This window comes from Phymastichus coffea, unplaced genomic scaffold (genome assembly GCF_024137745.1).
Source record: "Phymastichus coffea isolate CEN01 unplaced genomic scaffold, Cenicafe_Pcof_1.1 PCOF00040, whole genome shotgun sequence".
Lineage (NCBI taxonomy): Eukaryota > Metazoa > Arthropoda > Insecta > Hymenoptera > Eulophidae > Phymastichus > Phymastichus coffea.
Genome location: NW_026706851.1, coordinates 1,046,127 through 1,065,468, shown reverse-complemented (window position 1 = coordinate 1,065,468; position 19,342 = coordinate 1,046,127).

The window sequence follows — 19,342 nt, the reverse complement described above, 5'->3', positions numbered from 1 at the left end:
GCTGTAGCTTTATGATTCATCGTGTTTCGATGATTTCATTGACCTGAAGACTTGCGTTACATGATTCCTCAAACTGAAAACCAAACTCGGAAGACTATACATAAGGATGCTTCTGAGCCAAGATTTCTTTAACCATATAACAGCATAGCATAGTCAATCGTGCGTAAATATACACTACTGTAGGTACAGCGCACACTAATCTGAACGATAAATTGGACGCGAAAACTTTCTGACATCTGTATTATTATTTCTATCAGTCCTCTATTCACAAAAATCATTCAAGATGTTCAAGGGGAGACATTGAGCTTATCGACGTTAACGTAAGTTCCGATATTCTTATTCCATTTTCAACATTTTGCAACGGCCTGAGTCGACTATTCTTTCATAAGTGACGTGAAAGGGTAGATATCTCAGATATTTTAAAGAAGTTGAAGATATGCCGTGTCTACGGCGTAGATTCCCACACTCGCATTACATATGTAGAAATTGGAGAAACGTTTAGTAGTATCTATAGCTATACGCAATACAGTTATATTTGATTCTCAATATATGTGTATCATCTACGAGTTGGGTAACACGAGTGCTGGAAACTCAATTTCTATCAATTATGTGGTCAGCTTGGATGCGGGCTTATATGGGCCTGCATTCGTTCTAATAAAGAGTATTGCACTAGTAAATAAGAGGACTGGATTTTTTCCGTCTACCTTGAAAGTTACAATGAAATATGCCCGTATTGCCAAGAAAGGTGTGGTTATGCTGTAAAAAACATACATTAAGTGAAATTGTAAAAATAGTTGGCCTGATTTCTTACAAAAAAGCTGTCGACATTTGGCACTAAAAGTATACTAATATTTATGCATGCTCGCGAATAACGAATGCAGTAACTTATAATTTCACTAAGTTCGTGAATACAGATAAACTTTACGAATAAAATGCACTCAAGAAAATATAGCAATAGCCAAATTTTTGCAAATCCTTTAAATCAGCGATGACCATAGTAATGACCATGTATAGTTCGAGTATTTTATAACGATAACTCTCTTTCATTTTTGGCAAATCAATCAAATAGTCCAGAATCATCTAGGCTTCTTAAAATAGAGGAATACAAACAAAAAATATGAGATTAGCGTTGCTATAAAATAGATTAGGTATTGAGTAAAATCAAATGAAACGCCACGTTGAATAAGTTTCTTTTATGCTAGTGTTACGAACTGGTTATTAAATTAATAATCAACGCGTACCAATATAAATCTAATACATTGCGAGGCGTAACGTTAGAAAAACGCTTATTGTTATCTGTAATTTCATCATAACGATGCATTTTATTTCTCCCGTTGAGTCTCTTCTTAAATTGTTTTCAGCAGCGCACTACTTGAGAACTGAATCGGGTGTGTTGAAAACATGCTATTTTCTATCCATCATACTTATTTGACCGATAGCTTTAGAAATTTTGTCGTTGTTCACTTTTTTTGAATTGAACATGTAACATTTAACATACAATAACATACGCGCACGTTTCTCTCTGTCTCATGGAAGATAACGTCATAAGGTAATCTGGAAAAATAGTTCTGTTGGTCGTTACGGGCCAAGAGTGTGTACATGCCACGCGGACTTGTGTAAAAGATGGACGAAACAGGCCACGATATTTGGTCAACTGTAAAAGTGACTAAAAAACCTGCTCGATTTAATGGATAAAGTTAAAATGGCTGGAGCAATAAAGCGAAGTCATTGGAATTGAAGAAAACGTACAAGTGTACGGGCAACGTCCGAGCCAATCGTCCGCATCGGTCTCCATCTCGTCTCACGTCAGCCTCGACTCTGCAAAGCTACGTTTCACGAGTAGGCGATCAGCCAATGTAAAATCTATTTGGCTTGGTTTTCAAATGCTTAGCGTGCATTTTATTTGAATGACAAGATAGGATATACACGGTTTGCAAGCAAAGCACAGAAAAACGGAATGGAACGCGTGCGTGGCCTTCTGGACGCTCTGTGCAACGAGCACTGCTGTCGCATTCGCAAGCATAGTCGTAAACATCGGCGCGAAGAGAAGGAAGGCAAAGCTCGTGAAAGGACGAAGTTCTCTGGAAAGAGAAAAAGAAGAGATGTGCCATTAGGTGGCTCGGTTTCAATGAAACGGCTGACGAGATAGACAAGCGAGAATTGGAGTAAATAAAGAAGAGCGCGTAGGTAATAAAGCGGAGCAGGAGAGAGAGAGAGAGAGAGAGAGAGAGAGAGAGAGAGAGAGAGAGAGAATAGAATAGAATAATAAAGACGGAGGAGCGGAGAGGAGAGGACCGAGGAGGCGGAGAGAGGGAGAGTTGTCGGCGAGTGGATACGCACATCGATGGAGCGCGCGCGTTCGGTACTCGCTGGTCGAAAGTTTGTTATGCAGCTATTTGGTTGTGGCAACTGGCCGCCGACGTATCGCTCGGCGCGCACGAGGCGGAGACGAGAAGCGACGGGCGGGCGAGCGCACTCGTCGCGGCTCCGGCTTCTCACGACGCGAGGCGAGGCGAGGCGAGGCGAGGCGAGCCAGCAGCGCGCTCGCACTTTGATATCTCTCGGCTGATTGACCTCGCGGACAATTTGAAAGAATTGGCTGGCTCCGTGCGCGCGCGCTTCATCTGGCTCCGCTCTCCGCTCGCCTGACTCATCGCGCGCGCACGACGAATCGGCCGGCGAGCCGCCACTCTTCCACGCTCGGCTGCTTCGTTAGCTGTCGCCGCCACCCAGCCCCGACGCGAGCGCCGATCGGCTGCGGGCGGCGAAGGCTCCTCCGCGAGCTGGCCAACCAGACAGCGGTGCTCCTCCGGCTCGACGCGGACGCGGCTCGTCGCAGCGGAGATACGAATCTTGAATGGAAGCGGTTAAGCGCCTGCATGCGAACACGTGTTGGCTCGCCGGAGAAAGTGCGCGTGACGCTCTTTCGACATTCGCTTCTCGGAATTGCCGAAGATAGCCAGCGCGCACGCGGCCAAGGATCCTTGATTAAACAATTAGGCTGCAATTGGCGCTGGCTCTCTCCCTCTCCGTCGATCGGTGAGCCCGCATGTTAACTTCATTGGCCCCTGCCGCCGGCGACGACGCGTCTCCTGCGTGCGTGCATCGATCGAGCCCGGTCGGCGTCGCATATCGGATGTATCCAAGTGCGAGTCATGCGCCAACGTGCCGCGTGCGGCAGCCAAGCGCTCGCTCCTACATTGGCGATTGTTTCGACGCGTTTCGAGAAGCAACGTTCGGGCAGCGTCGGATCGCAGGAGAGAGAGGACGGAAAGAACGAGCTCTAACAGGCGACGCTTGCGTGGGAGATACCGCGGCTCGTTAATAGAGGCCCATCGCCCCTATGTATCGCCGAACTGGTCAGGTATTTTATTCGGCCAATTCCACTCGCTGGATGGGTTTTATTTACGCTGCTGCCGTGGACGCTCAAAGTCGGCCAGATCTTCGCCCACATCTGTGCGCCCGCGGCCCCGTAATAGCGGCTTCTCTTTCACGGAGATCGCTGCAGGCTCTGCAATTACGACCTCCTGTCGCGCGCTGCAGCCGGTCGGGACGCAGGTACAGTCGCGGCGCACTTTGCCGGCAATCTCGCGCGCGGCGGATCGATCGGGCGCTGCGCCGCGCCCGCCGGAGATCCGCGGAGAGAGCTCGCAAGCTATAACGACGATCGGCTGTGGGAGCTCGCTGCGCCTGAGAGCGATGGCGTGAAAACAAACGAGCCGCGGCTAATCGCATCGAGCTACGTCCGACGGCGAGGCGGCGCGCGAAGCAATAAAGCCGAGCAGCGCGTCAATAAAAAGCCGACTGCACGGGAGGCGATACTGTGGCGAGCGAGCGAGCGAAAGGGGCGACTAGGTGATTGGGGTGTCGCGTCCCGTGCCCTGCCTGCCAGATTGCATCTCGCGCGCGGACCGAGCCCGCGCGGCTGCGCGCAGATGGGAACTGCGGCACGTGGCCCGCGGCCAGATCCTTTCGCCACTGCCACTGACGAAACCTCAACTCGAGGCTATGCGTTATTATAGACATTGTCCGCTGCCGCCTGCGCAATGGAATATTTATTAGAGCCTTGGAGCTGGCGCACGAAAACCTCGTCCGACTGCCCTTCCTAAGGGCTTTCTCGTTTTCATTGCTGCTGCACCGCGTCGCACCCACACACTTCACGCCGCGCTCCGATCTCGATGACTCTCTCCTCTCGTTAAATTTTCAACGCTTCTGACACTTCATTTCTCAAAAGCCCGCGTCTCTGGAGATAAGCCTCTCTGGAACGTGCGCTCTATCTGTCACACTTATCCCACGCAAATAATCGACTTGATTATTTCAACGATTTTCCCTTTTTCCTTGCGATAAGCATTATTCAAAGTCGTTCGTTATCCCATGCGACGACCAGTCACATTTCAGCGCCCTTAATGCAAGCCAATTCCTTTTAAAACTTTTGTTTTCAACCTCTCGCAGTCACGTTAAACGTGTCGCTGTTCGCCGCTACGTCCTTCTATATTGTTGTCCACACGGCGCGATATCTCAATCCCACACTTGTACATCATCTAAAATACATATCAAGAAAAGTGGACAACTCCACGGGTAATATGTGAAAAAGTCGACACAACTGCCACGAGCGAAAGAAATCCATCGATCGAGAGGATAACCGGGGAGCGCAAATTGCAGCGGCAACATTGCAGCGATGGTTACCTTGCTGGGAAAGGTGAACGACTCGGGGCTAGGTACGAGCCAACTAACGATCGCGAAAGGGGATACGAATGGCCAATCTGGTCTGCATCCCCCTGGGCACACGGCAGCGAGAGCGGCACGCGCCTAAGCAGAAACCCGTAGCAGCACAATGACCAAATGGAAAAACAGATGAGGGGGAAAAGGTATAATGAGGGCCGGAGAAGTGGCATCGCGATCCGCGCGCATATGCAGCTCCAGCAGCAGCCGCGGGGGCGACACTCTTTCTGTATTGAAACAAGGGGTGCGCGCGCGCTCTCTCTCTCTCTCTCTCTCTCTCTCTCTCTCTCTCTCTCTCTCTCTCTTCGAACCGAACGCAGAACGAGACGAGAGAAAGAGCCAGGGGAGAATATCGGCGGCGGCGGTGGCGGCATTGTGCTCAGGTGTTAGCCAGAGGGTGACTCTGGCGGTGGGAGGGGGGGAGCAAGCCAAGTTACCGAATATAAACGGCCGCGCTAGTACGGATTTGCACACGCAGCGCCACGAGCCGCGCGCGCGCTCGACAACAAAGGGACGTTTGGAACAGATTGGAAAGCTCTGCACGCGCATTCGAACTCGCGTTGTTCCGTTGCTGCACACACGGACTAGTCCACCACGCTACGTAGGTGGATTTTCGGCGAATATAGGACGACTTTAATATCTTGCGATTGAAATGGCGTACGCGAGAAGCCAATTTTGATTTGTAATATGCCTAGCCGGCGTATCGAATGAGAGTGCTACTTTGATTCACGATTCCATTCAATTAACCGAAGGCTCGGTCACGAGAAATTTCACGCTGTGACGTATTAGTCTTGGAAAAATGTGATAATCCATCTGCGAGGCGCGTGACAAATACACAGCAAGCCCCTGTACGGTGCATGCTCGAATGCCTGACTCATCTGAATTTCGAATTTTCCATCAAATCTAAGGCGGCCTCGGAGATTCCAGGCATTTTATCGCGCTCTTGCGCGATTGCTACCGCCAAATTAGACGATAAATAAAATCTTGGAGACAGCGCTGCGTAGGCGCAAGTAAAGGCGCGCTCGAGCGGAGATGGGTGGAATGTAGGACAGGCGCGAGCAAGATTTATCGAAAGGTGCCGCCGACGTGCCTCGCGCGACTTGGTCGACTGGTCGCCGGGTCGGAGCGCGCTCGACGTTGCCGGCGTGGCAGAGGTGCGCAGCTCCACCTACGGCAGTCTCCCCCCGCGTACGCGCGACGGCTCACGGCGGCAGCGCAGGGGGTCGTCGCGGGTCTCCCCCGGCCTGCAGCACGCACGGCTGTGCCCCTTTTGCTCCGCTGTTTTTTGCGCCACGCGCGCACCCGCTCGTCCCTCTCTGCACGCACCACTGCTCCCGCATCTCGTTATACGATTTCGTTGACGATAAATCGTTAATGCTTCGGCTATTTGACTTCTCTCGCTCCGGCAATGCCAGGCTTGCATGCGTCGCGGGGATTAACGCCCGCGCGGCTTTTTAATCAATCCGAAAACGACAGGGCACTCGTCGCCAGTCGAAACATTACGTGCCATCCTTGGTCGCGCAGCGCTGCCAGGAAAGAGAGAGGCTCCGGAGCCTCGGATTCCCGTGCGCGATAAGATAAATTGAGCGTTCATAAATATGAAAGAGCGAGCGAATAGCACGGGGCTGTTCACCTTGTCGGAGCGCCCAGAATAAGCTCGCCACGTGGAGAGAGCATCAGTCAAGCGCGATTTGCATGCCGCATCCATAAGCCGTTGTCTAGTTGTCTCGATGACACATTTTCTCTCGCCAAGGCACAGCGTCGGAAGCGATTGTATTCGCGCGCAGAGGCGTTCGACGCGGCGACGCGGCGACGCGGCGACGCTCCGAACGCAGCCGCGCGGGTTCGTCGCAGGACGCCGAATCGCCGATTGTTTTGCCTTCTGCCGATGAGGCCGTCGAGGGTCGGCCGAACGACAAAGCTAATGAATTGCCGGCCGAAGAGTAGGGCTTCGATCGCTGTACATGGGCCGCGCCTCGGAAGACAAACACTCACGGGCTGAGTTTTCTGATTTGCGATCGAGCGCCAAAAGCTCTATTGATTCGTCCATTATACGATCCGAGCTCGGGATGCGTCAAGCTATATTTGCGGCGGAATAGGAGGGTGCGTGACTTATGGAATGTTGACTCACCAGAGATAATACGTCGGGGGCCTACGGTTACGCTCGCTCGATCAATTATCAAATGAGATACGAAAGATATCTCAGCGCTTTAGCAAAGTGCTTGTCCGCAAACCTCGCCATCGATCCCCGCGCGACGCGGACTAATCGGATTTGTATTCCGCAGCGACGAGGCGCAGCTCTCGACGGAATTAAGTCGCGCGGACGCTGCGCCGCGGCAGGCGCGAAGAAAGCCCGATCGCGACGAGCCGCCGTCGGCAAGCGCGCAATTCCAAAGCCCGGGCGGAGCGCATTGAAAATGATTTGATTAGGCTCAAGGGACAAAAGGCCGAGGCGCGCTCCGATAAAGCGCGCCTGGCGGAGGCTTTGGCGCGGGCGCTCCGTAGACGGCGTTGTTTCCGGCTGCGCGGCCAGGCCGTCGGGCTTATTGCATTAGCGGCTCAGCGTCTCCTTGTGCGATCGCGCTGCCGGCAGCAGCCACCCCATCGGCGGCGGGGGAGCGGTATTCGCGCGCGCGCCGCACGTGCGCCGCTCCCGGGCAGCCGGGGCCCCGTAGTCGCATTTTCCGCCGCGCACCTTTCCCCAAAGCCGACTGCCTGCCCTTTAAATCTCGAATGCGCTCTCTCTCTATTAGCGACGTGGCACGCGGCTGCCGTTTGACGGGTGCTCGCCCCCCCCCCCCCCCCCCCTGCCCGAGATCGACGTATGCCTGCACTTTTCACGCGTGACGAACGAGACTCGATGATTCATTTCTTCTCGCCTCGCCATTGTGTGCCGACTCCTCTTAGGCTGATCGACAATCCGACTTCGCGCGTCTCTCTCTCTCTCTCTCTCGCTCTCTTCTAGGCTGCGTGATGCGATTTCTCGTTTACGTGCGATTTCGGTGCGATCCTCTCTCTCTCTCTCTCTCTCTCTCGCTCTCGCTCTCGCTCTCGCATCAGTTGCTGCCAATGGAGCCCTCACAGCCACTTGCGGCAATGTAATATTGTGCGTACGACGATAATAGAGGGGCCACGCCGCGCCCATTGTATACAAGCGAGAGAGTATTACATGTAAAGCCGCGCGTTCATCGCATCGAGCCTTTAATCAGCGCCCTTCTTATAAATCTGCATTGTTGCCTGTATCTCGAATTAAAGGATTATTAGCAGACTCTCCCGAGCGATCTTCGGCGCCGTCGCGCGCGCAACGCTGCCTACAGCTGGGTCTTGCGACGAATCGCAACTCGCGCTTGCCTTACTTGTCGACGGAGGAACAACGCGCGCGCGTCTGCGTTCGCGCGAGAAATGCCCGGTGGTCCATCGGGCCGCAGCGCAATCGTCCGATGGATTCGCCGGCATTTTCATCAGCCGTCGCTTTTTTCCTGTTGGCTGACGAGGAGAGCCGCGCGATTAATCAGCGAGGCCGAGCGGCTAGCATTGAGCCCAAAGGGCCGCTCGCGCTTCGAGTGGATTGGCCGATGAAAAGTTTCTCATCGGCGAGCGGCGAGCGGCCATGTGCGCGCACCTACCCTCGGCGGCCCTTTCACGGTGCTCGAGGTTAGACGCGCGCGCTCGCGTCTCGTCCCTCGGGGGATAGGAGTCTGGGGCGCGCATAGGCTTTCGCTTCGAATTCACCGATCGATAAATCAGAATGAGCCCTTTCAGACTTCTCCTCCCGTCCCTTTATCAAATCTCTCGGCGTCTACCTACCTTGACTGCCGGCTACGGGCGAATGCACTAGTGAGCGAGAGAGCGATGGGGCTCCCTCGACGTCGTCGACTGGCTTTTTTCGCTCTCTCTCTCTCTCTCTGCAGCTCCAAGCTCCAAGCTCGCGCAACCAAAACGCCCGTGGCCGGTAGAAAATGTTTTTATGGGTCGCGCCGAAACGGCCCTCGAGACACGCTCGTCGTCGCTTGAAGAATCGTCATTACGCGGCCACGATTTGTTCCATGTGACGCGACGCTGCTCGAGCGTGCGAAACGTTGGTCTGTACGCATGCATCGTCCGATAATTGTCTTTCTTCTCTCAGCTCGTACGTCGACAGAGCCGATTGATTACAGGAGCATGAAAGTTGCGCCAGTGCGAAGCGTCAAAGGGAAGATGCATAATATACATCATTCGATCGGAGCGAAGTCGCGGCGAGGAAGAGCCAACGCTATGCTAACGTATACGTGCAGCGTTTGAGCGATGCGAATGTTTTCCGTCAATATCTGCGCTCGCGCGCGCCTCGCGAGGCGCTATATCAACATCTCAATTGGCTGGCCGATAAATCGCGACGACACAGCCAGTCCGATTGAGGTCGGAATAAGAAGAGCGGAGAGAGAAAGAGCCGCGTTCTCGCTTCGTGGAATAATGCCGCGATCACGGCTGCCGCTGCTGTCACGCTCCCAATGGAGTGGCTTCTTTTTAGATTCGCCGAGCGACGCAACGTCCGCGGCGCATTGGTCTGCGCGCGCCGCGCGCCAAAGGGGCTTTGCTGAATTGCTGCGCAGCTGGCGCGTCGTACAGCCGTTTCCACGCGCTAATTAGCCGCGCACATCCAACTCCTCGATAAGCCATTCGATGCCGCGCGCAATATCTCGGCCGACGAGTCGTCGATGGCGCTCGGTGTCGCGGCTCGCCGATAGACAAGACGAAAGGATCGGAGGCAAGAAGAGTGCCCGGGCCAGTACGTGGCTCCGTTGACGAATGGCCTGTCCGCGGATGGCGTTGCCCGGCGTCGTTGCGAATGGAAAAGGAAAAGGAAAAGGAAAAGCAAGCTCGTCGGCGCGAGATGCGCTTTCGCGAGCCGAGCCACAGTCTCGCCAAGATCGGAGATTCCGAGCTCTCGCGTCCCGAGTGCCAGCCAAAGGCTCTTCGAGCCCGACACGTGCGCGCGCGCGCGCGCGCGCGAACTAGCCGGAACCGTAAAATCTGGCCCGCATACGCTTGCCAGGGCTGCTGCCCATATGGCGAGCATCGCCTCGGGACCAAAGGTGAGCTCTCGTTCCGCGTGTGAGCGTGTGTTTACACGAGCTTCTGCAACTCCCTCTTTTTTCAACACTTTTTCTTCTGCTTTTTTTCCCTCGCTTTTGTTGGCTGTCCGCGCTGTTTGCTCGCCATAGCTTTCATTTCGAGAACGCCACGTGTGTCTAGAAGCTCGTGTTATCGTGTTTCCCTTCTATTACCTTTTTGCTACGGAACTTTCGTACAGCAGTGCGGACAGAAGCAGGCGGCAGGCACGGAGAGATCTTTTCTCGCGCCTTCGCATTATTGCTATTGTCCCGATTAGACGTTCTCCCATTCGGCGAGAATTTAGCTTGAGATTTTCGAGCTGACTGCGCGTATCGAGTGATCATTTATTGCACACTCTCAGATTGAACTTGGAGAAATATAGGCTGAGTAAACGCAGATGCGCTCTCAACGAGCTCATCGACTTTGGCTTGTAATTTGAGATTTTGGGGCTTTGGAGTGGTGCGTGAAATATTCAAAGGTTCGTTATCTCGACTAATCCTCTGCGCGAAGGCCTGGTCTTCTTTTCGCTGGTCGGGATTAACGTTAATTCACGTGGCTGAGCGACTCGCAAAGAAATTGCCGAGCAAGTTTCCGAGCGATACGTCCGAAAATCCGCAGATCCGAACAATGCCAGCAACGATGGCTACGATCGGTACACGTTTCAAGATCAACTTGACAATATTGGCCGAGGCGGAACGCAATCGAAGGTCAATTGTTTCCCGGTGGCGCAGAACAAGTCTCATAAAACGGCTAGAATAGCATTTGAATGGTCGACGCGCGCGAGTAGAGAGAAACGTCCAAATGTTGAAACTCCGAACGACACTGTCCTAGCGGCGGCTGTCGAATCTCCGCGCGCGACGCGACACGAGTTCGCCTCGTAAATACATCTCGAGAACGGAGCGCGCGCGCACAGAGCTTTGAAAGCATGAGATTTTTATTGTCGGGCTATCGGGGCCGCGCGAGCGAACGTCGCTATACGCGCGCACTTGGCGCTCGAATGCCCGCAGATACGTACTCAATTGCGACTCCGCTCGGCTCCCTTCATCGCTTCCAATTTTATAACTTGGCTTTTATCTGCTCGCCTCGCGTTTTTCCCATTCGGCAGGCAGACGCGCGACTCGCGCTCGATGATCATCGCGTTCGTCGAGCCGAGCGGCAGGTGAACTTGGAAGCCGAGGAGTGGTAAGCCGAGCTCCGATTGGGCGCGATAAGTGGCGCCGCGTGGCCGGCGAGCGTGCCCCGCTGCACTTTGTTCAAGACAAATATTTGCCGCGCGCGCGCGAGTCCTCCTCTGACCTGTATCGACTGCAGGCTACGCAAGCACCAACCACGCGATTTCGCCGCGTGCGATGCATATTCGACATCTCCATTTTGGCCGCGATTTGCCGTGCACACACCCGGCCCATTCGCCGTTTGCTCTCGCTTGCCCATGCAAACTGACAGTTTTGACGGGAATCACGTCGTCAGGTCCAGCGGCGCTGCCGACTGTTTCTCGCAAACACTCGAAGATAAGGCATTTGTTTCGTCACCCAATCCAACAACACTGAGTTTATCGTGTCGGAGCATTTTTCTCGTAGGTATATACTTGACTCTAATTTTAGGCTTCGCCGCTTCTACTAGCGCGATTCAGCAATCGCACTCGCGCGGACGATAATTAATCGAAGGTCAGTAACGCTCGCTGCCGCCAGGTCCTTCGAAATTTTCTTGTATTGGGATAATTTGCCAAGAGCCTGTTGGAGGAGAGTCGACACTACTAGCGAAGTATCCGGAATGAGCTTTACGGAGGAGATAATTATAGCGAGATAAAGCAAGAGAGATTGGCAGAAATAAAGAGCGCTTTGTACGAGCGATGGTGTGCACACACGTGCGACTCGCGCCTATGAGCTTTCCGTTCTTGAAAATTCGCAAATACGTCGATCGACGGCTAGAGAAGAAACGTTGGATAACGATCGTCGTCACGAGCATTTTCACCGAGCTTAACCAAGTCAGCCTGTCCGCGGCCTGAGAAATCTCACGACGACGCAGCAGCCTGCGTGTGGCGATAATTTATCAGAAATAAGAGCGCGCGGCGTTGGGAGGTTTTCCCTTTTCTGACGAAACGCGATAAGCTTTCGATAGACGTACATTGTACAGCGGAAAAAACTCACGGCCGGGGTAAAAGCAAAGGAGAGAGTTTGACACGGTTAATTCGTGGTATTCGAAAACAAGTTATCGGCGAGATAAAAATCCTCTGGAAGTGGAGAGGAGGTCGCTCGCTCGAGTGCATCGAGGCAGCGAGGACCGTCTAGATGCCAAGTTTCCTCTTGCGCGCAGTCACGATATTTTCGTGCGTCCCGTCGCATGGCACTTGTAAAGCGCGTCACCTCGCCAGTACACGCATTCGTAAATACGCGCCTTTTAGTCGTTTTCTCTCCAGCAGCCTGCGACAGAGAGAGAGAGAGAGAGAGAGAGAGAGAGAGAGAGAGAGAGAGAGAGAGAGAGAGAGTATAAGCTCCGGCACACAGGCAGTAAAGCCAACGAGCTGCGCCTCGCTCCGGTATAAACCCTCGACTCCTCGATTACCGTCATGGACTAAAAAAAGACCTGCGGACTCACACACGCGCACACACAGCTCGAGACGCCCAATGAATTCTCGCGCGCTGGCTGGCTCCAACACTGTCTCGCTGCTCAACGACTCCTTGTTACCGCGAGAGCTTTTTCTACCCGGCTCGCATTTTTTCTTTTGCTGTTTTTTAACCTGCCGCGCGCTCGCGTACGTGAGATACGACATGTGCCTTGGCGTGCTTTACCTCGACGAGCCCTAACAACACTTTTAGCTGCAAAATTTTTGCGCTCGACTAGCTCCCATTTTCTTTCAATGCTGCATTTATCGACATTGACATATAGCTTGAAAAAAAAAAATCCATCAGCAGAGGAAATAATTGTATGAATGAGGCTGTATCGAAAGCGAGGCGATTAAAGACGGAGCAAAAAACCAAGCGAAAAGGTCAAAGACCTCGGCAGTACATAATTTTTATAGGTGGACACAATTTTGACACACGTTTCCGATCAGTAATATTGGATTCCATCAACTCTGTATTTTTTTCACGCCTTGCGACACTGCCCACTGTCTGCTAACGAAATTGGGAAATGGACGCACGCGTTCCATTCTATTGTTATCGCAAGAGTAACTTGCCAATAGCACGCTCGCAGTCACGGGAACGTCCAATCGAAGCCTGAGCGAGATGAAAGAGTTAGCCAAGGTTGTGTGCGTGCGCAGGAAGCGAACGTACGAGCTATCGTGCTTTTTCACACCTCGAAAGTTAACGAGCTGGGAGGGGGAGTGGGAGGCAGCAATCTAATCGGTCGGATAACTCGAGATAGGTTTTATTCTAAAGAGCGACGCTGGCGATAGGAGAGCGAGAAAGAGCAGCTTCGACCTGATAATCCGAGCACGCATCGCTTGGCTTCGTTCTCGTTCGGTATTATTTTATCGAGACGCACGCGCGACTCCAGTATAGGAGAGCTCCTCCCCCTCTCTTGCTAAGTCTTTCTCTCGCTCGATAATATTCTCGAAATAAAAATATCTCCGTGCCGCGCGTACCTGCTTCTCTCTCTCTCTCTCTCTCTCTCTCTCTCTCTCTCTCTCTCTCTTTCCGTTGGCGATAAGTCACTGCGAGTCGCGGTGAGAACAAGACCGCCTACTCGGCGTCGACTTCGGTATTGGTCTCTCTGGGCTCCTGGCGTGAGAGACACTGAGAGTTGAGAGATATGCGTTTTTTGCCGGTGCCATTACGTACCGCGACTCTCCGCTTGCTCGCTCCCTCATTTATGTCGTGAGCGTTTTAAATTTAGTTTTACCGAGTAGTGTAATTTCGTAATTTCGCTTTTTCTGCTCTTCGTTTCTCTCTCTCTCTCTTTCTCTTTTATCCTCGCTTCACAAACATTATTGTGCCCTTTGATTGAAGATGCTTTTTTACACGGGGAACAATTGCGATTTGCAATTGGCTTGATTAAGAAAAATGAATGGGAGGTAGCAAGCGAGCGCCTGCCTCGGTCTGGCCAATAAAAGTGAGCGCGAGCGCAAAAGGTCGGCCAAATTGCGAAGAAGACAACGAGAGGTTGTAGGTACGGCGAAGGGCTGTGCGCGCGCGGTCGGCGAGTCCGGCTTTATTCGAGTATCTCGGTTTGCGTTCTGAGCCTGGGCATCGCTCGCGCAAGGATAGGCTCGACTGCACGTAAAAAGGTAGGATATGATATCGGCGGCGATGGCGCACATCGGGGGAGAAGCAAAGGGGGAGAGAGAGAGAGAGAGAGAGAGAGAGATGGATCGGCCGAGCGTAGCTCGGGTTCTGGCTGCACAAGTGGCGCACACATGGCGCGCAGTTGTTCGAGAGGTCAGGTTTTTGTGTCCGCGCCGCTTCTATACGCGGAGATCTCTCTTGAGCATATAGTCCCACACCTTTGCGCCACGCTGCGCGCGCGGGAACCTCGGGGGCCGCTCCTCCTTTTCTCCTTCTCGCTCGCGCACACGCGTATGGGCTCGGCTGGCTGTGCCGTGCTATATCGCTACCTTACGCGCCAGGACCGAAATAGCCGGGAGAGAGAGAGAGAGAAAGAGAGAGAGGAGCCAATCGGAAATCGTGTGCGCGACTCTCCGCAAGCGCTTTTTCCAGAATAAGCACCGCTCCTGCCCCTCGATGCCTGCCGTCGACTACCACCTGGACCAGCCAAGGCTGCTTTCGTCTCGCTTCGGAGACGTCGCGTCGGCTCGGCAATTCTTCCTGGCCTTCGTCTCCTAGCTGCTGGACGTGCGATAAATTCAAAGTAAATCTCTCCTCGACGCGAGGAGCTTCCGCGCATCAGCCACGCGCTTCAAACTTGAGCTACGGATGCCATTCGTTTTCGTTTTACTCGGATCAGGTCCCGAACAAGCTTTATCGGGGAATTCTCCTGATAACGTTTATCATGTAAAGCTCAATTGTACGCTTGCTCCTGTAAGAAAATCACAAAACGCTCTCGAATAAACAGCAATCAGTGCGTGTCATATTTGTCTTTTATCCAACGGCAAATAGCACTCAAACGGACCACTGCACACGCGTCCAATCTCGATAACGCTACGGTGACTCGACAAAGCAAAGTGTTCCGGAGAGATAGACTGATAGAGGCGGACAGACAGGCATACAGTCATCTACTAATTTACGAAGCAGAGCACCTAGTCACGGAGAAAAAGCGAGTGAAAGGGAGAGAGCGACTAGTGGCGAGTGGACGCACAAATATTTGCTCGCGGTACTCGTCGGACAAAAGAAAAATCGGCTCTCAACGCCGCGCCGTCGTCCGCGTGGCTTTTGTCCTCGCACGCGCCTATTTTTTACAACACACGGCGAGAGAGTATTTATCGAAGCTTTCAACTATCCGTGGAGGGAAGAACGCGCGCGCAATTCGATTGTCAGCGTTATTTTTTTATATGCGCCTTGCCAAACGTCGCCCGCACGTTTCGTTTTATTGCAATACTCGCACGCAAAACGGCCGTAAAAGATGGTTGCAAAGCGCTCGATTAATCCAGCAGCGAGCTCGTGACTTTCGGAACGAATAACTTGCGACGAAAAAAAGAGCTGCGAGCGATACGAGCGAGAAGAGCGTGGCAGGATTCGAGTGAAAGAGAGCAGAGCAGCCCAGTGGCTTCGCTAATAACGTTCGGCGTGCAAGCAACCGAGCAGCACGCACACACGGAGAGTGCTGATTCATAGGCCATCCATGTCGATCGAGAAAAGCCGAGTGCCATTGTCGCGCGCAAACAATTCCGCTTGCTTCTCTGCGGAATTATCAGCTGCGACTCTCTCTCTCTCTCTCGCTCTCTGCGCATCGCAAGGTGCCAGCCAAACTCTATATGCTTTGACTTGCTTACGACTGCTCGTTTTCTTTTCTGTACATCCGCCGCAAGCTTTCTGCTTAATTAACCGCCTTGCCTCTCGACTGCTCTTCGACGCTTTTACGTCTCCCTCTGCAACGCGATCGATATACCAACTCGTAAAACTTGCTCGCATGACTCTCATACTCGAAGGAGGGAGAGGGCTATCGCTACGGAGAATACGCTCGGAAAGTATGAAAAGCATTGCGTCGAGCGGGCCTGCGGTAGCGGTCCGTTGTTACGAAAGCCTAATCGCGTTAATAGAAATGTGCCATCCTAGAAGCGCGCAAATATTCGGTTGTCCCGTCCAAAGTGACGAATCGCCCAGTGGCGTGCAAAGAGCGGGCATTAGCCATGGGATTAAGCAACGAGGAGGCGCAGCGCGACCGGAGGCAGAGGCGATCGCGGACTCGCCTCGGGACTGGCGAGACGACGGTCGTCGGCGCGGGAAAAGCAATTAGCACGCGATTCCTCGGAGAGCTGGAGGTACGAAAAAAGGTCGGCGGAAGCCGGGGATGGCCCTCGAAGTAAAAAGCCCGGCGAGGTAAGAGCGCTGTGCTCGAGAAGAAGCCCTGGCGGCAGAAGAGAAGCACGAGCGCGCAGAGCTGCGAATCACGCCGCGGCGGCGCCTAATGGGCGGCGACGAGGAGGGGAACGACGGAACGGCGCGCCTCTCCTCCGCCGGCTGCCCCACCGGGCATCCGCTGCTCGCTCGACGCGCCAAGGAGGAGAGATAACGCAGCCACTTCTCGCGGCTCGCGGCGGCTCGCAGCGGCGCGCAGCAGCTCGCGGGCGACCTGCTGTCGAGCGAGCAGCCCCGCGCGATTTACGCCGCGTGGACTTGCTCGCCCGAGCCCCGCGCGAGGCCTGTCAGGCGCGCACCACGAGCGAGGGTGCCAAGCGTTTGCGGCGCCCACCAGCCAAGCGGCTTTCTACCGGTTTTATTGCGCTTTCATCGCTCCACTTATGATTTGCTCTCCTCGAGTGAGAACCAAGTTCGGTAGGTTATTTATCGAGCCGCTCGAGAGGACAGAGAGAGAGAGAGAGAGAGACAGAGAGTGGCGATTAACGAGGCATGGCCACTTCCCCGCTGACTAGCTGTACTTGTCGTCGCGCGCACGGACCGCAGGACATCGGCTGCGAGCGTTGCACGGCTGGACGAGGCTCTAATTTATGTCGATACACGCGCGCAGCTCGGCGAAAACTTGGCCGAGGTTCTGAAGCTCTAACGAGCTGGTGCTCCCCCTCCCCCCTCTCTCTCTCTCTGTCTCTCTGTTGGCGACGCGGATTCGCGATGAGCCTTATACGTGGCTGCGCACGATAGCGCACGCGCTCCACTTAAACGTAGCCTTCGGAGAGGGCTCGATCTGATCGCGCGCCGCGAACGCGGCCTCGATACGGTTCGTGGGCCCCGACCAGCCCCGCGAGCTGGCGTCTCTGCTTATTACTCGCCTCTATCCGGAAGAAAAAAGAGCACGTACAGCTAATGGGCGACAGCGCTGGCTGCGACGGCGGTTACCATGATGAAAAGGCGTCTGCTCGCTGCCCTCGGTGAGCGATAGCTACACACTCGCTCACCTACGGTAGCCGTGCTATTATTAGTGCGCGCACATGTGTGTGCTCGGCTACATAGGTGTACAGCTGCGAGCCGCTCAATGGAGCGCGATCGGTGCTTGCTATTATACGCAACGGCCGGCGCACAACAGCCAGCCAGATTCGCTAATTGCTCGGCTCGCGCGGCTTGGCTTATTTTTCATACGTCTTGGGGTGCCGGCGGCCCGTCTACGACGCGAGCGTCTTAAATCAATTGCAAGTGGTGCCACACCGCAGAGGGAACTATTCAATTATTGCGAGGCCGGCTACTTATCGCGCAGGCAAATCTGGCAGGCCATCCCCGTTACAATGCAGCCAAGTTAGTTTAACAAGCTGACTGACCCCTCTGCTATCGGCGCCGCACTGCCCTCGTCTGTACACGGCCAGAGAGAGAGAGAGAGAGAGAGAGAGAGAGAGAGAGAGAGAGAGAGAGAGAGAGAGAGAGAGAGAGAGAGAAATAAATGCAGCGATAAATTTAGCTATCCTCGGCAGCAGCCTGCCCGCGCCTTCGTGCTCGTGCCCCCCCAAAACTTGCCAGTCTCGGCGAGCTTCCTTGCAAGTCTGCCAGACCCTCCGACGACACCGACGACGACACTGCCGAGTTTCCACCGAGAGAGCCAACAACTGGTCGCAAGCGCGACGGCTTCGCGTATTACTCAGCCGTGCCGATCCGACCGCTCTGGCCGTCCGATGCACAATGGGCTGTACGTTACTATTGCGAGCGCCGCGAGCTGCGATACTCCGAGCCTTCTGTGCCGTTGGCGTCACGCTTATGGGTAAGCTAGGTGCGAGCGACGCGTGGGCATTGTCGGCTACTGACAGAGATACGGCCCTTTTTCCATGCCTGCGTGCTGTCGGCGCGGCGGAGGCAGTCAATGCTCTAAGCCCTTTCATTCAGCCAACGGACTATGCCACATCTTTACCGGCATTATTAGTCCAATACGGGCTTGTCGAGGTGTTAAGGCTATTGTTGTAGTTCTATTGGCGGCCCACTCCTCTCGTTCAAGTCCAAAATATAATCGCCTGATCGACCTCGGCAAACTGACTTTTTTTCGTTCTCCGTGAAAAACAGGTCCATTTTATTTTCAGTTCGCGATTGAACATTGGCGCAAAATGACGAAAATAAACAAGCGCGTTCAAAAGGTGCAAAGGGAAAGCAGGCAAGTTTTTCAATCTCCGATAATGTAAACGTGAATAGGAGCAAATCCAAGCGCAAAATCAAATATTGCTCGGCTGCGAGTTTTGTTGTTGTGCGCGCGGCGCGATTTTGTTTGAAATTCAACATTCACGTTGCAATTTAATAAAGCGATAAGACGAGAGAGTGCAACTAGCGTTTTGTTTTTCAGCCTGCTACATGTGCCGAGGGATGTCGAATCATATCAAGAAAAATTTCCGGTTACGCGTTCTTTTCACCGATAAAAATAATTTCGCGAAAACACATCGTTCACCTAGAACATTGTGGAAGCACAGCTCGCATGGTAGTTCAGATAAGCGATATGTTGAGCAGCACGGTGATTGCCAAGTAGAGCGAAATCTTGGAAATTAATTGTCAGATTTACGAGGCCCGCGAGGAGAAGCTTTAACAAAGTCTTAAAGTGTTTCAAGCTCCATCAAAATGTCAAACTCAGACGCACGTAGCAAGAACAACAGAGCACAGCTGACGGCGATTTCGCTTCGCGCGCTATATAGTGCATCTCTAATCTGCATAAAGCATTATCGTTGCTTGATGTTTGTGTACGTGCATTCGAGTCGACAGAACGCGATAAAACCCCGAGTCAGGAAATGTAAACCGACGCTCTTTTATTTTCCAGCCAACTACGAAGAATAGCTGCTGCGTTTTTCCAAAATTCAATCAAAACGGGAAAATGCCATCGACGATAATACCAATGGCCGCGGGAGCTCGCAGCAGCCGCAGTCGCAGCAGCATCAGCAGCAGCAGCATCCAATTCTGTTCAGTTTTCGGTGATACGCAAGCTCTCTCCCGACTTCTCCCTCTCTTCGACCAAGTGCACACACATGTGTGCGGCTCTTGGCCGTGACGCGCGC